Source organism: Narcine bancroftii, chromosome 3, assembly GCF_036971445.1.
Source record: "Narcine bancroftii isolate sNarBan1 chromosome 3, sNarBan1.hap1, whole genome shotgun sequence".
NCBI classification, from domain to species: Eukaryota; Metazoa; Chordata; class Chondrichthyes; order Torpediniformes; family Narcinidae; genus Narcine; species Narcine bancroftii.
This window is the reverse complement of record NC_091471.1, coordinates 256,188,992-256,206,829: the sequence shown is the minus strand read 5'-3', so window position 1 is coordinate 256,206,829 and position 17,838 is coordinate 256,188,992. Positions and strand designations below refer to the sequence as shown.

The following is a 17,838-nucleotide window of genomic DNA, read 5'->3' as shown; positions in this document are numbered from 1 at the left end:
GTGTGTATGTGTGGGTGTGTGTGTGTGAGTGTGTGCATGTGTGTGAGTGTGTGCGTGTGTGTGAGTGTGTGTATGTGTGTGTGGGTGTGTGTGTGTGTGACATTCACGACTACGCTGACTTATCTCCTGTGCTGTTGCTTTTTATATAGACAGTTCTGTGTGTGTTTTTAATCCCTTAGCTTTCATACCCATATTCACACACAAACAGCGAAACATACACTCAAAATCTGCAATGGAAAGGATGAAAATCAATTCCTACCTCCATCTGCACACTCCCCCGAGCCTTTTAATGTATCTCTCTCCGCATCCACATCATGAATAAAACTGAAAAGGAAGAAGTGACGGAAATGACTCCTTGCAGAGACTTACTTTACGAGACAGCTCTATCAGGCACAATTAAACTCAATCCCAGTTTACTCAACTGCTGAACCCTGTCCGCAATCTGGCATTCACCGACATTCACTTTCTTTAGGGCTACGTTTCCCTGTTACACTCACCGCCAATGGCAGTTTCCGTCTCTGCTTACTCGAGAAGGGATTTTAGAAAGGTGCGTGGAGCAGGTTCACCAGGCTGATTCCAGAGATGAAAGGGTTATTTCCATGAGGAGAGCCTAGGACCTTGGATTTGCGAAGAATGGTGGGGTAGAGACATATAAAACTATGTCAGAAAGAAATTATATAGTAGCAGGAAGGTTGTTTCCAATGGCAGGTGAGACTAGAGCCGGGGAACACAGCTTCAATATTCAGAGGAGTAGATTTTTAAAAAATGGTAACAATACAGTGCCCATAAAACCTGTGCCACCCAATTAACCTATTTGTGGAGGGTTGGGGGGGGGGAACTGGAGCACCCACCCGCAGACAGTAGAGAACATACAAAGTCCTTACAGACAGTGCTGGATTCAAACCCTGGTCGTTGTCATAGTGTTGCACTAACCTCAAGATAGAAATAAGGAGGTACTGCTTTTCCAAGTGAAGAGTGGATCTGTGGGATGCTTGGCCCAAGGGGGCCTCAATGTATAAACATGGAACAGTTCGATTGATTATTTTGAAGGAAATAAAGAAAAATAAAGAGAGAGAGTGAATGGCCTCTGCATGTAAGTAATATTCCAAAAATATGAAACAGAGAATCCTGATGCTAAAGGCATGCAGGAGACAGATTTTGAAGAGGTGACAAGCAGGCTGGGTAAAGGAGATGCACTCGATGTTGTGTATTTGCATTTTCAGAATGCCTTTGACAAGGTGCCAATAGGAAACATACTAGCATGGGGAGAACCTTGGCTGATTGGCAGGTAGCCGAGAGTTGGAATACAGGCATCGTATTCTGGTTGGCTGCCGTTCCCTCATAGAATTCCACAGGGGCCGGTATTGGAGCCACTTCTTTTTGTGTTGTTTATCAATGATTTAGATTTTGGAATGAATGGTTTTGTGGCCAAGCTTGGAGGTAATACAAATGTAGGTGGAGGAGCAGGTAGTTGTCGAGGCTGCAGAACGACTCCGACAGATTAGGAGAACGGGCAGAGAAGTGTTAGGTGAAAGACAGCATCGGAAAGTGTATGGTCATGCATCTGGCCAAAAAAAAACTGAACGAGCAGACTATTTTTTAAATGGGGAGAAAATTGAAAATACCCAGACGCAAAGGGACCTGGGAGTCTTCGTGCAGGAAGGTAGACGCAGGTTGATTCGCTGGTGAAGAAGGCTAATGCTGGCCTTCATTTCAAGAGGAACAGAATATTAGAGCAGGGATGTGACGTTGAGGCTTTACAAGTGAGACCTCACTTGGAATACCATGGGCAGTTTTGGGCTCCTCATTTGAGAAAGCATGTGCTGACTTTGGAGACGGTTCAGAGGAAGTTCACAAGGATAATTGCAGGAATGAAAGGGTTATTATATGAGGAGCATGTGACATCCCTTGGTCCGCATTCACTGGGATTTAGGAAAACGAGGAGGGAGCTGATTAAAACATTTAGAGTGTTGAAAGGCGTGGTCAGAGTAGATATAGAAAGGATGTTTCCCATGGTGAGAGCAGATCAAAGGCATCGCTTAGAAGAGAGATGTGAAGGAATTTCTAAGGGTGGTGAATCTGTGGAATTTGTTGCTAGTTGGTGGTGCAGGCCAGAACATTGGGCGCATTTAAGGAAGAGATTGATAAGTTCTTGATTAGCCAGGGCATCAAAGGTTATGGGAAGAAGGGTGTGGAGTGGGGAAAATGGATAGTGATTAAATGGTGGCACAGCCTATTTCTGCTCCTATGGTTTTATGGACCGCCAACACCGGAATCTGAAACCAGATGCAATCCCTTGGAGAAACACAGTGGGTCACGCACCATCAGAGGGACAACGGTAATGGCTGGTGTTTGGAGCAGAAACTCTCCAACAAGACTTTTCACCAAAACTTTTCATTTCAATGAAGAAAAATGGAGGAGAAGCAAAACACTACTGCATTGATCATGAGGCACCGACTGACAGACCTTGTTGAAGCCAGGAGTGGAGGCTTTTGCTGCAGTACTTGAAGGTGCTGGATAAGCTAAGCCGAGCCACTAGAATAGTTCTGGGGCAGACAGGAGAAGATGCAGTTAAGGGTTTTATTTATCACAACATACCCATCACAATGAGGAGGGTCCTTCTGCTAGCAGACCAGCAGGTCATTGCCAACATTCAGGCATTCCACACAATATAGAGGGGGCAAGTTGAGTTTTAAAGGGGCATTCAAAATTCCAGTGGGGCCCAGGAGTGAGGCTCAGATGTCTGCAGCTCAGGGTCCACACAGGAGGCCATTTGGCGACAGGAACACAGGAGGAGGCAGGATCGGCAGAGGCGGCGGGATCCACGGAATGAAGGGGACTCTCTCTTACTTCCCATTTCTCTTCTTGGTGAGGGCATAGGACAAGTGATGTCTCTTTGTGTACCTTTATACATGTTTTGTATATTTATGTTCATGACAATAAAAGAACCTTGAAGAAAACTACTGAAGATTTGATCAATAGAGCTACAGTTTAAAATAACAGGAAAAAAAGATCTTGATACTTGAGTAGTTATAAATGGGCTTTAGAAAGAGTTGGATAGATACTTGAAGAAGAACTGAAAATAACACAGCATTGAGGCAAACAGATGGCTCTTTAAAAGAGCTAGGGCAGACTTGATGAGCCCAGTGATCTTAATTTAATTTTAATGCATGGTAACAGGTCATTTCAGCCCATGAGTCCATGCTTCCCAATTTACACCTAATTAACCTATGTCCCCGGTACATTTTGAACAGTGAGTCCACCAGGAAAAACCCACGCAGACTTGGGGAAAATGTACAGACAGAGCAAGATTTGAACCCCGGTTCCAGTCGCTGGTGCTGTAATGGCATTGCGCTAATGGCTACATGGCCAACCATGCCACCCTGATCTCCTCCATGGCTACTTGAGTTGAGCCCTTCCTCACTCCCATGAATGGTCAGATTGTACTTTTTAACCAGTGAGAGATTCAAAGGGTCATTGGATGGTCACAGAACAGGACGATTTGATCTATTGAGTTTATGATGGATGCTTGAGAATGACCTCTTGTTCATGCTACGGACCCACGACTGTATTGCCAGATCCAGCTCCAATGGAGTCATCATGTTGATGACACAACAGTTGTCAGCCCCATCAGCAACAACGATGAGTCGCTCTACAGAGAAGAGGTGAAACGGTGTGAGAGGAACAACCTGAATCTCAACGTGGACCAGATGAAGGAGATGATCGTGGACTTCCGTAGGACCTGGAATGACCCCTCTCCACCACACATCAACAACTCTGTAATGGGAAGAATGGAAAGCACCAAGTTCCTTTGAGTTCACTTAAACAGTGACCTATCATGGACACTCAACATCTCTGCTCCCTCCGCTACAGTAGCAAAGACATTCCGTAGCCAACCATTTCAATTCTGAGTCACACTTCCACATCTGTCCATGGCCCTTATGCACCAACTGCAGATTGGAGGAACAACACTTTATTTTCCATCTGGGCAGTCTCCTGCCAAATCTCATTAACATCGACTTCTCTGCTTTCTGCTAACATTCTTGCCCTTTTTCCCCTCCCCCCTTTCTGGTTTTTCCAGTTCTCTCCTCTTCCCCCCTCTGCTCACCCAGCCATCCTTCCTGCCCCTGATCACTGCTGTCCCCTCCTTCCCTCCCTTCTCCACCTATCACCTCCTGCCTTTACCTCCACTCCTTTGTTCGGACAGCTGCCGACATTTTTACACATCTTGATGAAGGGCTCAAGCCCAAAATGTCGGTGTAAGTATTTTTACTTTTGCTACACTAACTACAATGTTTGACCAGCTGAGTTTCTCCAGCATTTTGTGTTTTTGCTCAACATCTCCTCTCTTGTCAGGAAGGTGCAACAGGGACTTCCTGAAAAGACTGAAGTGGGCCACCATCATGCCAACCTTCTACCGGAGCTCTATCCAGAGCATCCTGGCCGACTGCTTCACAGTGTGGTACGCTTACTGCAGAGAAATGGATCAGAGGCCAATCTGCAGGATTATAAGAAGGGAAGAGAGGATCACTGGAGTCTACCATCCCCCCCCACCCCCCCATTAATGTGATCTACTGAGATCATTGTCTGAAGAGGGTGCACAAAGTCATTGAGGACCCCTTCCACCCCCCCCCCCCCACCGCCCCCCCATACAGCATCTTTCAGCTGCTCCCGTCAGGGAAGAGATACAGGAGGATCAGAGCCAGCACCACCAGGCTGAGGAACAGCTTCTTCCCATGGGCAGTGAGAACGCTGAATGACCAAAGGAACTCAACACCCAAGGTGTTCAAAGAATGGATGGATTGAAGTCCAGATATGATTGACTACTGGGTCCATTTCTCACCCCCAGACTTGGCAGCGGGATCAGACGAAGTCTGATTGGTTTGAGTAATGATGTTACCACCTGGTGTTCACTGGGCAGGTGGATCTTTGTCCACCATCTGCAACCCAATGGTGGAAGAGTCTCTCATCCTCAATGGGGCAGGTTCAGTTTTTATTTAAATTTTTAAAAATGATTTTAAAAATCTGTGGCCGCGGGTTCTGCTCCCAAGAAGGTGGCACCTATGATCGTCAGATTCTGGGGAAGCAGAGGAGTGGGGCAGGGCACCAGTAAATAGGGAGACCACCCTCCATTTGAGAAGGAGAAGCAGAGGAGATGACCCAAGGGACAGTGATCATAGTGGTGGACGGTTGAGGGGGATTGAAGGAACGCACAGGCAGCGGCTGTTGGTGACTTGAGATGAGGAACCCAGGTAGACTAGGGACTCTCACCAGGATACGGACTGCTGGAGACTGGTTCAAGATTGGCTAAAGGGGTTCCAGGATGCAAGGCGGTACTGAGGGTGCTGAAGGGTTCCTGACCATGTCAGAGGTTCGGACCTGGAGCTCTGTCTAATTAATGTTAACTGGATTCTGTGTGGCTGCGGTGGGTAAATCCATGGACACTCGACTCTGGGGAATTCTCTTTTGCTTCTCTCTCTGATTATAAGAGGCAATTTCTGTCAATGGGGAGTCTGTCTGTGTTACAGTAGGCAAAAACAATATCTAATATTGCATGGACTTTATTACATAAATTGAATCTTGAATTAATTTTAAGATCCAGTGTCCTCAGATTCAAACCGTATCACCCCCTAGGCTAACCGTCCCATCCTTTAAAGCAAAGCCAACTCAGCAGGTTTACCGTTGTGCTACCAGGTTTACTTTTGGATCCTTTTTTGAACAGTGGAATAACATGAGCCTCAGGCATCTCCTCTGTGGCCAGTGACATTTTAAATATTTTTGTCAACACTCCCAACTATTTGTTCACTAACCTCCCTCAGGGTCCTGGGGAATATTTTGTCAGGACTTGGAGATTTATCCACCCTGAACTTTTTTTAATATATCCAACACTACCTCCTCATTAATCCTAATATTATCCATGAGCTCCTGACCATATTTCTTCACTTCATCTGGCTCAATATTCTTTTCCTCAGTGAATAGTTAAGAAAAAAAATCATTTCAATTTCTCCCATCTCCTCTGACTTCTCATGGAGACTAACCCCCTGATCTTCAAGCAGCCTAATTTTATCCCTCCCTATTCTTTTACAATCGGAGATGGGGAGAATGTCCCAACTCCTGATAGACAGGGCCAGATTTGATCCCTGGGTGGCTGGCACTGTAACAACGTTGAGCTAACCATTACACTAACCATGCTGTTAGGACATTGTCCTTCAAAAACTGAGATTTATCTTCTCAAAAGCATTTCCTCAATTTATTGTAAGATCTAACTTCAAATAATAGAAAAGACATGTGCATGGTCACTACTAGTTACAGGTGCATCGTGGTCCAGGCACATGTGTATGTGTGTACATGCAGATGTGTGTGAGAGTGCATGTGCACATGTTTGTGTGCATGTATGCAGGGATATGTATGTGTGTGCGTGCACGTAGGGGTGTGTGTGTGTGCACGCGGAGGTATGTGTGTGTGTGTGTGTGTTCACGCGTAGGGGTGTGTGTGTGTGTGTGTGTGTGTGTGTGTGTGTGTATACATGTAATGTATTCAGCAGATCCTCATCTGCATCTTAGAAATTCTTGACTACACACTGAGATCTTCACTGTCTAAATTTTAAATTTTAATTTAGTTTTAAATTTTTAAAATTTTAAATTTAGACATACAGCATGATTAAAGGCCATTTTGGCCCATGAGGCTGTGCCTCACAGACATGGGGGAACATACAAACTCTTTACAGACAACGCTGGATTTGAATCCCAGTCTGACATTGATCGCTGGCGCTGTAAAGACGTAGCACTAACTGCTTCACCGACTGTGGCGCCCTTTTACATTCTAAATGTAGTATTACGTGACAATAATGGAATCTTTTTACCTTTACCTTTTCCTTGGACCCAAAACACCTTGATTTTAGGAGTTAAACAAGAAAAGGCCCGAGTGTTAAGTGCAATGCTCAAAAGTACTGGAGAAACTCGACAGGGCGCGTAGCATTCAGGCTTGAGCCCTTCATCCAGGTATGAACAAAGATCAGGCAGATCTTGAAAATCCACTGCTGAAAAAGGTGATTAATTCATTCTGATGGCCTGGCAAGCTTGATAAGGAGACTTGTTTTGAGTCTGACAAAGTACATAGATATGTTTTTGGGAGATAAATTGGGAAAGGTTTTTTAGTGTAGGTCACATACAAACACTTTAAAATAGATCTTATTTAAAATATTGGAGCTCTGCTAATGCTAGACATGTCAGGGCCAACAGTCTTTGCAAGAGCTTTGGAGAGTGCCCAAGAGACTTCACTAAGTGATTGTTGTTTACAAAAAGGTAATAGATGAAAGAGCTTGTCGGAGCCGCAGATTGTCTGGAAGGTGAGGTTTATCAGTCTGTGATTTCCTGAGTTGCACCTATTTGCCTCTCTGACAGATTATGTAATATTTTATACTATGTATGGATATATTTTCAGAAAATAGATTGTGGGAGTAGTGTAGATCACAAATGCCTCAAAACAGATCTCATTTTAAAATGCAAGAGTTATGCACAAGGTGGTGCCTACAAGTCTGCAAAGACAATACACTCCTGTGCTGGAGATTTTCACCACGAGGTGCAAATAGAAGGCTTCAACTCAGGAAACTGATAATATCTCTCATGAATTAATTTTGGGGACGGGGGTGGGGGGGGGGGGGGGTCAGCAAGCTGTTTTAGGAAGGTCATGTGGTTTTGCAAACAGGTTTTCTCTCAGCAGCATGGATTCAATGCTTGCGGACTTTGCCAGCTCGAGTACTTCGATGTTGGTGATGAAGTCATGCCAATGAATGTTGAGGATGGAGCGGAGACAGCACTGATGGAAGCGTTCTAGGAGCCGTATCGAAGTACTCGAGCTGGCAGAGTCCGCAAGCATCGAATCCATGCTCCTGAAGACCCAACTGCGCTGGGTGGGTCACATCTCCAGAATGGAGGACCATCGCCTTCCCAAGATCGTGTTTTATGGCGAGCTCTCCACTGGCCACCGAGACAGAGGTGCACCAAAGAAGAGGTACAAGGACTGCTTAAAGAAATTTCTTGGTGCCTGCCACATTGACCACTGCCAGTGGGCTGATATTGCCTCCAACCGTGCATCTTGGCCCCTCACAGTTCGGCGGGCAGCAACCTCCTTTGAAGAAGACCCGCAGAGCCCACCTCACTGACAAAAGACAAAGGAGGAAAAACCCAACACCCAACCCCCACCAACCAATTTTCCCTTGCAACTGCTGCAACCATGCCTGCCTGTCCCGCATCGGACTTGTCAGTCACCAACGTGCCTGCAGCAGACGTGGACATACCCCTCCATAAATCTTCATCCATGAAGCCAAGCCAAAAAGACATATAACTTTTTCTCTCAGAGAGAGAGACACATGCAGAGATCACTTCCACAGTGTTACAGCCAGTAACAGCAGCTAGGACTGGAACAGGACAATCTGTCAAGCTTGTGGAAAGCCATTCAGAAGACGGGTTTGTGAGTGCTTAGTTAAGACTGGTCAAAGCCTTTGTGGTTCATGCAAGAGGAGAGGACTGGCTGTCTAATGTTTCACTTGGAATAAGTGAAACAAAAAGGAACTCGATGGTGACCTGAAAGAGGTTATCATCTGGAGAATCCTGAAGGGGGAAAGTATTGTCAGCAAGACACTGAAGTAGCTGATTAAAAAATCAGTTGTGGATGTCCTGGGACAACAAATCTCTCTGAAAACCAACAAGAATCTTTCTGAACGGTAACCATTTACCTTTCAAGTACCAAAGCCTGGTGAACTTTATAAATGTTAAATTCTGTGCACAGTATAAGAATTGCCTGCAACCAGTGAACTTGGAGGAATGAGAAGTGAGATTGGACTGTGAACCAAAGAACTTTTCTGAACTTACACACACATTACACACACATTACACACATGTGCGCATAGAATTAGAAGGGGGTTAAGTTAGGTTAGTTAAGTCAATAGTGATGTTAAAGTATGATTTTATTTTCATGTTTAAAGATAATTAAAAGCAACTTTTGTTTAAGTAACCATTTGTCTTGGTGAATATCAATTGCTGCTAGGTTTTGGGGTCGTCTGGGCTCGTAACAGCAGTGTGATGCTTTTTCTTTAAACAAAACCTCAAATGATCACATGGACTCAATTTGCCCTGGGTGTGAGGTGATTGCATCCTCACCGCTAGTTGACAGAGGGAGTGGATTTGTGCATGTGGTCCTGTCCCTTCCTACCTGTTCCTGTGGGCTCTGCGGATACACCCGTTGGCCGGAGGTTGTAATTATAGAATGCCTGCTTCCATTATAAATGAGCAGATAGGAATTTATAGATATAAAATTAAGGTCAGAATGTTTGATTGGAAAATGGGGATGAAATTACATCTGTGCTCCCTTGACTAATTATGCCAATGTTCTCCACATTGCTGATTCTGAGGATAACACTCAATCCCAATTTCCTGCATGTGTAAAGCCACAGGACATTGCCTGGTGTACTTATATTTTTACGGAGGGTGCCAAGGTGAAGCATTAAAGCTTACAATGTGGCGATGAGTGGAAGAGAAGGCAGAATCAAATAAATGGGAATTACCATATATTTTAGCGTATAAGTCGAGTCTTGAAATCCTCACTTAAAAATGGGGGGGGTCAGCTTATATGGCAGATAAAAACATTAGACCTTAAATTCAACTGCTTGATGCCTATTCAGTGTATGTCGACCTTGAAAAAACAGAAAAAAAACCCCAAGTACAACAAATATTTATGTTGCCAGTATATTAGAACTATTTTTTTTAATTGGGAAAAAATCCCACCTTTCGAATCCGTCAAAATCACTATTACTAATATCATCCGAGACAAAGATCTCGGTAAGCAAATTCAGGGTTTCACAGTTTAAACTGTCGTCATACGGATCCCAGTCTGTATCTGATGAGGCGGCTTCTGCTTCGTCGTCGGTGACCCACATTAAACCATCTTCTGCACCATCAATTGCACAAGAGACACCGCACTTTATTTTAAACCATTTTATCATAGTCTCCACTTTCACTTTGCCCCATGCTTTGAGCACCAAGTCACGTGGCACGCATTGCCCTGCCTTTTGTGAATCATTTATCTGCACTCGACATCCATGGTCTTTGAATGGCTTGTTCAGGCAGACATCAAGAAGTAGCAATATAGACGTCAAACCATTTGGGATAACCACCATGTAAGTATTATGTAGTGCTAATCTAATAATACAGTTAAGTGGCTACGAAACCTATCCCAGACCAGCAAACTCCGTTCCCTTTATAAACTGCCTGTTCCACACATTGTCTATCCATAGTTTTACACCATTTTCATCCATCCATCCTTTTTCATGAAAATGTGCATCAAAACCTGCTGGGAATTTTATTTTTGTGCTTGAAAATGACCACGGGTCTTAACTTCATCCTGTCGGTCGTGCACGAGGACATCACGGTACACCTGGTCCTTTCGTGGCCTGTACTTCTGGTTTGCAGTGTTTTCACACCTTTCCATTCCACTGTTCTATTGCCTATCATGTCAAAATTCATGGGTGTTTCATTCACATTTCCGATATTTGCACACGCAAACTTGCATTCGGTTACTTGTAATAAACTGGTGAATACTTACAACTTCACAATCAAGATCTTTTGGTAGTTTCTGAGCAATTTTTGTTTTCTGTCGTAATACCAGATTTTTCCTGTTCCTGAAATGGAGGCACCAGGCATCTGTAGCCAGGGCTGGTGCCAAATTATTTTAATGCACTAAGCAAGGCCAACTACTTGCACACCACCCCCCAAATAAATATTGCCAACTTTGATTTTCAAAAATAGATGTTTTTTTAGAATAAATGAAAAACTTGAAACTGCTAAATTCACTTTAAATTGTAAGAAAGAATACAGAAAAATTACTGACCTAGAAGATTTTTACAAACTTTGCAGCTCTATTGTATTTAACATAATATAGAATATATTTGCATAAAAAGTATTTTGACATTAACAGTTAACAAAAGATTTTTTTTATAAATCAAGAGTGTATAAAATGCAAAAGACAGCATTAAACAACAAAGCTAATAATGAAACAATTAATTTGAAACATAATAATGTATCTTCAATCAACAAGCATTGAAACTAATCATAGGCCTGACGACTCAAAGTGAGAGCATTTATCTGCTGTCAAAGCCAAGTTTCCTGAAATTTAATAAAGAGCTATGTTGCATGGTGAGTGTGTGTGGGAGCTGCACAGGCTCAATGCAGATATTGATTTATAAACCTATTACACAACACAACAAGTATATGAGCACGAAGAAACTGATGGGGGAAGACAGGTTCTATCGAGCTACTCCCCAATAGCAAGGCAGACACAATCATTCGTTCCCATGTGCTCCGCTTGTATGGTAAGTATTGTGGCATTTGAGAGAAGACTGGGAAAAGGTACTCTATATTTTTATTTGTTTGTGCGTGGCCATCACAACAAGATACATATAATAAATCAAATGTAAGTTGGTTTTCGTTACCTGCATTTATTTATCTATATTTTATCTGCATTAATCTTTCATGAATCTTCTTTAAATTATTAATATCTTCTGCCAAAGGATCCCCCTTTGCCTCTACCAGGGGGAGTAGGCCCCCTCGTAGGCCCATGCTAACTGATCCACCCCTCTGTTCTGCCCGACCTACCTTCAAAGTCCATTCCACATCACCTGAAGTGGTGTGGCCACAGTTGATCCTGCCAGAACTGCACGCCTGTGCATTAGCTGCCCTAGACATCCCCCTGTCTGTGGGCCCACCGCGCATGCGCCCATCGGCCCTGCTACTCAGATCAATCATGCACGCACAAAAGAATGAATATGGCCACGCCCAGCCAGCCATCTGACCTAGGGGTGCCGACTGACAAAGTAAGTACACTTTTTCACATTTCACACAGGATGTTTGGCTGACCTGATTGCGCCCCTCTGTGGTCTGCACCCAAGGTGGCTGCCTAGTTCGCGCCGGCCCTGAATGTAGCTTCAAAATCTTCACCGAGTTCTGGGCACGTTTTTGCTCACTTCAGTGAAAATGCTCTTATTTTATTTCACGTGAGTATATAGCAACCTTGCATCTGTTCACAGACCCAAGCTGTGATGTGGGCAACGAAGGAGTCCTCTTCTCACCGAACATCACTTCTTTGATATTTTCTTTCTTTCTCCAACCCTTTACCAATTTCTCATGCATCTCAGATGCCTTTGCAACAGCTTAGTTGCTGGGTCGCTTGGCCATTTCTAATTATTTTTAACTCACTTCACCCTTGCGTCGATTTCCTGCATGATAACAACCAACATCCAAGCTTAGTCTTCACTGTTTTGATGGGGGGGAGGGTCGACTTATATGTCAGATATATATGAAAATGAGGCTGAAAATAGGGAGCCAATTTATCTGAAGGTCGATATACGCCGATATCTATGGTAATAGCCTCCAGTCCAAAGGGGATGGCACTTGTTGTGGGGAAGCCTTGAACAAATTGGCAGATGGACATAGTTTCATGAGGGACAGTCATGTGACAAGGTGGTGCAGTAGGGAGAGCTGATGGCTCACAGTGCCAGAGAACATGACCTCCCTGCCATGGTCTGTGGTGGAGTTTCAATGTTGCACCAGTGACCCTGGCAAATTTCTACACGTGTATGGTGAAATGTGTGTTGACCAGCTGCATCACAGCCTGGTATGGGAACATCAATACCTCTGAGCATTAAATCCTTGCAGAAGGTCATGGACACAGCCCAGGACATCACAGGCAATCCCACTAGTGAGAACATCTACAGGTGACGCTGCTGTCGGAGAACAGCAGCAATCAACAAGGATCCACACCACCCAGCACACGCTTTGTTCTTGCTGCTGAGGTATAGGTGCTGATTCAGAGAGGTGGAAGGTCAGTAAGGATAGGGGGCAGAGTCAGGGTCAGGAACGTAGAATGTGGAGAGAGGTATCAGTGCCACGACTCAGACAACTAGGTTCAGGAACAGCTGCTACCCCTCCACCATCAGACTCCTCAAAGTCAAACTCAATCAGGGACTCATTTAAGGACTCTTACTTGTGCACTTTATTAATTTTTTGTTCTTCCTGTTTTGCACAGTTTATATTTCTTTATTTGTTTACATATGGACGTTGAGTGGTTTTTTTGCACTACTGATTAGTGGTAATTCTGCCTGGCGTGCAGGAAAAATAATCTCAGGGCTGTATGTATGTCACATGTATGTACTTTGACAATAAATCTGAAATCTGACTGCACAGATTTTCCTCGGTTGCTCCGGTTTCCTTCCACATTCCAAAGCAACACTGGTCGCTGAGTTACTAAGTGCTCTAAATTGCGGCTGACTGTTAGGTAAGGGGTGGAACATGGGGAGAGTTGAGGAGATTGTGGGGAGGAGAAGATAGATGATGAACACAGGAATAGTGTAACTGTAATGGTCAGCAGAGGGACTCAATGGAAGAACAAGGGTGCAGGACTTAAGGATTGAAGGGTGTCTGCTTAGAACAGTGTGGGGGGGGGGGGGGGTGTGGAATTTCCTTGGCCAGAGGATGGTGAGTCTGTGGAAATTGTTGCCACAGGTGGTGGTGTAAACCAGGACTTTGGGTGTATTTAAGGCAGAAATTGATAGTTGTGGATTAGTTGGGGTATGAAAGGTTATGAGGAGAAGGCCGGGCAGTGGGGCTGAGTGGGGAAATGGATCAGCTCATGGCGGGGCAGACTCGATGGGCTGAATATCCTTTTTCTACTCTGATGTCACATGGATCTTAGGGCCTACTTCAGCATCGGGCCTCTCTGACAATAATAGGAAAGTGTGATGACTTCAGTACTGAACTACGACTGAGCTGGGATTACTGACAGCAGCTAAAAACCCTCCTGAAACCCCTATTGTATCTCACCTTAACTGTTTCCTGACATGGAACTCAGCAGCAGAAGGACAGCTTCCTCCTCACTGCCATCTGATTCCTGAATGATCAATGAACCAAAGAGACTGCCTGACTTTGACATCAACAAATTTTGTTTTTGTAAGCTGGTTTATATAAATGTTTGCTCTGTGATGCTACCACAAAACAATGAATTTCATGAATCGTCCATGACAATAAATTTTGATTCTGAACAGAGAAGAGCAAGAACAGGCAGAAACCATCCCGCCAGACCATGGACATGAAGCCCAACAGATCTCCTGCTGTTTTCAAAAACATAACTTAGTCACCTAATCAATGATCAGCAGAATACTATTTGTTCTAATCTTAGAATCAACTAGTAATAATGGATAATGATTTGTTTTAGAAAGGTTTTGCTTCCTGAAAAAAAACTGGGAGAGTAAGATAGACAACTTCAAACTGAACACAAAGATCATTTCAGATTTGCTGGATCACGTAGGAAGTTGAAGAAACATTACATTAAACTTTGATTGAATTTAACACGTTTAATCGCATAATGATGCCGACACATTGCATTAGTTCAACTGACCTAAAAATGTTCTGCCACTGATTTTTGTTTGTACTCAGCATCTGATGCCTTTCACGTCAATGTCCATCAATAGTCGGCCATCGATGATGGATTCCTGTTGCCCATGGTTGCAATGTCCTGGTGAAACCTTTCACTGTGTTCGTCACTGACTGCACGAAGATCAGCAGGGAAGACGTCCAAGTGCAAATACAGAACATGAATTTTCAATGACATGTAGCACTTCATGGTTTTGGATGCTTGAAGCATGTTGTCAATCAGCTGGATCTAGTTTGTAGTTGCCAAGAAAATTCTCAACAACATCTTTAAATGTCTTTCAAGCACACCCAGGCCTCAGACAACATTAGTACAGCACCTGTACTGAGTGCATGCACAGGCAGGCTTGGACTGACCAAAACAGCTTGCTCCGTGGGTAATGTACAAGGAGACTTAAAATATCACAAAAATAGGTTATATCTAAAAAAAGGTACATAATAGGAACATTTTAAAGTGAATTTTGTGATCAGCAGCCCAAAATCCATAAAATACACCCAAAAGTGTTCAGGAAGCAAAATTTTTGTTGTCCAATTTAATTAGAGCAAATGCTCAAGCAAACAAACCATAATCAGTACTCGACAGAACACACTCTAAATCAGCAATCAAGACCATTAACACACCACAATCTGACAGGCAATCAACAGATTAGACATGCAATCTGTTATCAACAAATCACTAATCAAGTGTCCACACACCACTGGTCAACTGAACCTGAACCTAATTTGTCACCAAAAGAATCAGAATTTATTATCACAAAGATATCACAAAACATTGTTTGGCAGCAGAGTTACAGATGCAATATTGCTATAAAAAATACATAAATTAGTGCAAAAGAAGAAATCTGATGGCGGAGGGGAAGGGGCTGTTTTTGGAAGTTTGTCTTCAGACTCCTGTACCTTTTTCCCCGATGGTTGCAGAGTGAAGAGGGCATGGCCTGGGTGATGGTGGGTCCTTGAGGATTGAGGCTGCTTGAGACACTGTCTCTCATCGATGTCCTCGATGAGGTGAAGCATGATGCTCATGATGCCGCTGGGTGAGTTCACAACCTCTGTAGTCTTTTCTAGTTCTGTGCACTGGCACCTCAACCAGATACTGACGTAACTGGTCAGAATGCTCGCCACTGTACATCTGTAGAAATTTGTAAGAATCTTTGGCGGTGTACCATACCTCCTCAAAGCCATCATGAAGTATAGCTGCTGGTAGACCCTTCTTTGGGATTGCATTGACAATGAGGCCCCAGGACAGATCTTCAGAAATGCTGATACCCAGGAATTTGAAGTTCTTCACCCTTTCCACCAAATGATCAATGAGTGCACGACAGACTCTGCTTCCAACCAATAATTATATTACCAATATATACTGATTGAGTGATAAACAGGCACTCGTCCTGTTAAGTGGGCGAGTGGCACCTCATTGTGTGCACTTATTGCAAGCAGGAGGTGACAAATTTTATATTTTTAGCTAAATGACAGTAAAGGAATCCTGGCTCTTAATAAACAGCCCACATATCTACTGAACATTAAATCAACAGATCAACCAGATATTTCTTATTTAATTGTCCAGTTATCCAACAATCAACAGAGCAGATATCCATGAGACCAGCCAAGTTGACCAACAAGATGCCAATGCCAATAAGTGAAGGAAGGGTTGCTTAAGGAGAAAGGAGGCAACAAGTGCCTGGAGGTGGATGAGGTTAGGGAAGTCCTAAATGTATACTTTGCTTCAGTATTCACCAGAGAAAAGTGTCAAGGTAAAGTCAGAATAGAACAGGCTTATGTGCTGGACCATGTTGAGATTAAAAAAGAGGAAGTTCTGGATCTTCTTAAAAACATTTGGTCCTCGAGACTGGATGACCCAGGTTGCTAAGAGAAGGGAGGGAAGAATTTGATGGTGCATTGCAATGATCTTTGCATCCTCTTTGGCCACAGGGAAGGTGCCGGAGGATTGGGGAATAGAAATGTGATCCTCTTGTTTAAAATAGGTAATAGGCAGAATCCTGGGAATTAAGGGCCAGTGAGTCATCAGCGTTGGTAAAACTATTGGATAGGGTTCTTAAGGACAGGATTTACGAGCATTTAAAGATGTACAGTCTTCTCAGGGAAGTCAGCATAGCTTTGTGAGGGGAAGGTTCCAAAAAAACATAAGAGGTATGTTTTTTCCACACAGAGAGTTGTGGTTGCCTGGAATGCATTGCCAGGTGAGGTGGCCACATCTACATTGGAGAGACTGGATGCAGGTGTTTTGTTGAACACCTTCCCTCTGTCTGTTGCAATAGTGGGTTCTCCTGGTGGCTGACCAGTTGCGTTCCACATCACCACACACCATTCGCACACTGTACACGGACACAATTATGGCCAAACTCAGATCTCACAAAATTGGAGGAACAACACTGTATTCGGTCTGGCCATTCTCCAACCAGATAGGATTAGCGTCAACTTCTCTGGTTTAACATTAACTTCTCCAGCTTCAGTTAACTCCCCCTCCCTCTTTCCTGATCCCTCTGTCCCCTTTCCTCGAGCTTTGCTTTCATGGAGTGCACGGTTGGCTTAGCGGTTAGCGCAATGCTGTTACAACGGCAGCGATGGGTCCAGGGTTTGAATCCTGCCCTTTCTTTAAGGAGTTTGTACATTCTCCCTGTCTCTGGATGGATTTTCCCCATTGGCTCCAGTTTCCTCCCACCCTCCAAAAAGTAACAGGGGTCAATTGGGTGTAATTAGGCAGCCCAGACCCGTGGGCCGAAATGGTCTGTTAAAATAAATAAAAAGGCACCCCCCCCCTCCCCTGATCAAGTCTTAGCTTTTTTTCTCCTGCCTGTTGGTCTGTGCTCCTCACCCGACCATTCTAATCAGGCACCTGCCTGCTTTTCACTCACATATTGACGAAAACTCAGGCCCAAAAACTTTGGGAGTATATTTTTACCTTCTGTGGACGCTGAGGGACCTGGCGAGTTTCTCCCGCACTTCTGCATACAGGTTGAACCTCTACTGTCCACTGCTCTGTGGTCTGGCGTGTTTTAAATCTGTCGCTGTTAGTACAAACTCCTTACAGACAGCGCAGGATTCAAACCCTGGTCCCGATCGCTGGCACTGTAAAGGTGTTGTGCTAACCGCTACACCAACTGAGATTTGATTTGTGATAGATTTGATCCTTTAAGCTCAGAAAATGGGTCTGATCGAGGCACCGATCACACCTTTGATGGCTATTTCTGTGCATTTCCTATGGTCCGGCAATGGTCGAGTCCCAACATCATCGGATTAAAGAGGTTCAACCTCATCTTCTAGACTCACAGCCGTCCTTCTGATAGTCTCAGTTTATCAAAAAGTGGGACTTATATACATACAAAGGTCAAAGATTAAA

At 44.0% G+C, this 17,838-nt stretch overlaps 1 protein-coding gene across 2 annotated transcripts in view; it reads right to left on the bottom strand.

Moving 5' to 3' along the window:
* LOC138758567 (adhesion G protein-coupled receptor L1-like) overlaps positions 1 to 17,838 on the bottom strand; it is a 674,108-nt gene that overhangs the window by 582,921 nt on the left and 73,349 nt on the right. For both annotated transcript variants that reach the window (XM_069927669.1, XM_069927668.1), the window contains exon 2: positions 260 to 324. The gene's annotated coding sequence lies outside the window, so the exon portion shown is untranslated. The remainder of the gene's footprint in view (positions 1 to 259; positions 325 to 17,838) is intronic.